Consider the following 2,500-nt stretch of genomic DNA (forward strand, 5'->3'; position numbering starts at 1 on the left):
TAATTCTGAAATATAAGATATGTGAAATTCACTTGTAAGGCAAGTGTACTGTACGCAATATGTTAGAATAACTTCCACCTAAAGTAAAATCCGAATTGTTAGCTACATAAATCAACCCTAAATCTACATGTAGATAACATCCTCCAAGATGTAGCATAAGTTATTCCATATGTGAAGTGTTACATACCAATAATGCCAATTAGTTGCAGAATAATGACTATTAACATAAAGACAGACTAGACACTGCAGACTAGATACTGCGACAATATTTTCCATGTAAACGCCGGCACCTCTGCTTTACCTGATACTTAATCAAAAACTTTTCTAGGGAAATATTTCAATGTTTTTCAGTGAAGGTGAGCAAATTTTAGGGCTAACTCCTGTTAATTATTTAATCATTTGTTTTCAAGTATGAAACTGTGGAATATTTCTTCCTGACATAAATTATATTTCGTGCCTCCATAATTGCTCATTTTATGTCAAACTTAGTGTTTCGACCGTTTATGGACCAAATAAACCCATAAACTCTGCATTTTCTCTGTATCCTTGAATACTGCATCTGTACACTATATTTTTCTTCAAACACTGTGCGTTGAGAAGACAAATTTTCTTGCAAAGAGATTAAGTGATATTAGCTCTACTTTCACTAATGGGATCTAGATTAGATATCCCTCCACAACTCTAAGAATCTACTAGATCTACTGTGTGGATGTATTATTCTCCTTATTCATCTGAATAGTCGGCGGAATTCTGGTTTAAGCACCTTCATATCCTTCTTATTCTTTGGAATCTTTAGAAAACTTTCACGAATTTGTGTTCTACACAAGGTAATTCATATGATTATGTAAAAAAAAATTTTGTTGGTGTGATTTAAAGGCGATTTAGCCGTTATTTTTAGCACATCTCATACCACCTGATCCCTTCTTCGTTTCCTTGTCAATCTTACATGTATTGATGTTTTTCAATATTTTTCTCCACATAAACACATTTAATGGAATTATGATCCACCCAAGTGTAATCCATTGCTGGGATTTAATAAAGAAACATGAATACTGCCCTATTTTGAACTCTTGTTATCAAAAAATCAAAAAAGAGTTGAAAAGTTTAGGATTTATTGGGGGGGAAGTGGTTTGAAAAATTGAGATAAAAATATTTCCGTACTCGTGTGAATGTACTGAAAAATTCCCCAAATTATAAAAAATTATGAGAATTTGTATGGGGTATTTAAACCAGAATTCTGTCATTGGATTGTGACTATGATGGAACACCGCCTTGTAGAGTTCGCCGATTAAATTTACCCCATTGTTTGTTGTAAGCATGCATCGTGCTCTATCGGTTTCTTTGGCCGAACCGTTAGGTTACGGGGATGAAAGCAAACTGACAGCCGTTCTTTTTTTATTAAAGGGAGTCAAAGACAAACACAAAAACGTACATATACACACAGAGACATACATACATATATATACATCCATATATATACACACACACATGCACACACACACACACATAGATAGATAAAACTTACTTGGAAATAGATGCGTGGCGCTCAATCAAATAATAATATAAATGATATATACATATACATACATACATACACACCCACACATATATATATATATATATATATATATATATATATTATATATATATATTATATATATATATATAGATATAGATATATATATAATGCATATACGCGCACATATGTATGTATGTATATAGGTATGCATATATGGGTACAGGACGTCACAAAACGTAAACAACATGAAGTACGAAAATAACGTTGGGTACGCAAAGAACGAAAGAAACAATGGAAAAGAATACAAGTAACATAAAAACGACCCTTCATCAATTATTTGCTGTCCTTCTACACCTTATTCCGAGCAATGAACGACAAGGTAAGACTTAGAAGGCAGTTGTTCCCGCGAATAAAAATAAAATTTGGGATTTGTGAATGGTAATGGTTGGTAACAAAAACAGGACATACAAGAGGGATGCGATCGTGTCATGATGTAAAAGCGTGATTAACACCATCACACTTAAAAATTCTATGGTATTCCTTTACTATCTTACGTTCACTTGGAGCGAATGTATCACTGTATACTGTGCACATCGTTGGTATCATGATTGCATTTCTGAGCTGTTTCTGTCTCTTGTTTCTTTTTCAGAAGCATTTTGAGCCGATCATGAATTGCAAGAAAGGGAATATAGAATATCATCACTCTGATAGTGATGAAAATGGCACTCCTCAGATAAAGAAATTGAAATCTACTTCTCGCGAAAGAAATGTTCCGCAAGAAATATTAAACGATGAGAAATAGTCATCGTAGTTGGTACTGTGTGAAAAGAATGCAAGGAGAGGCTATTGCAAACTCGGTAATTGTGAGATTGTTAATTGCTTTAACAATAGAGAATGACAAAAACAAATTAAAAACAAAAAAAAACTGATGACAGTTAAGAATGTTATTCGCTGTTTCATTTACTAATAAACTATGTAAAG

The 2,500-nt window shown here is 33.0% G+C and overlaps 1 long non-coding RNA gene across 1 annotated transcript in view; it reads left to right on the top strand.

Moving 5' to 3' along the window:
• LOC118763193 overlaps window positions 1-2,500 on the top strand; it is a 53,996-nt gene that overhangs the window by 51,492 nt on the left and 4 nt on the right. Inside the window, exon 2 of the long non-coding RNA XR_004998945.1 lies at window positions 2,169-2,500. This exon is cut by the window's right edge and continues 4 nt beyond it. This is a non-coding gene — a long non-coding RNA (uncharacterized LOC118763193). The remainder of the gene's footprint in view (window positions 1-2,168) is intronic.

This window comes from Octopus sinensis, linkage group LG4 (assembly GCF_006345805.1).
Source record: "Octopus sinensis linkage group LG4, ASM634580v1, whole genome shotgun sequence".
NCBI lineage: Eukaryota > Metazoa > Mollusca > Cephalopoda > Octopoda > Octopodidae > Octopus > Octopus sinensis.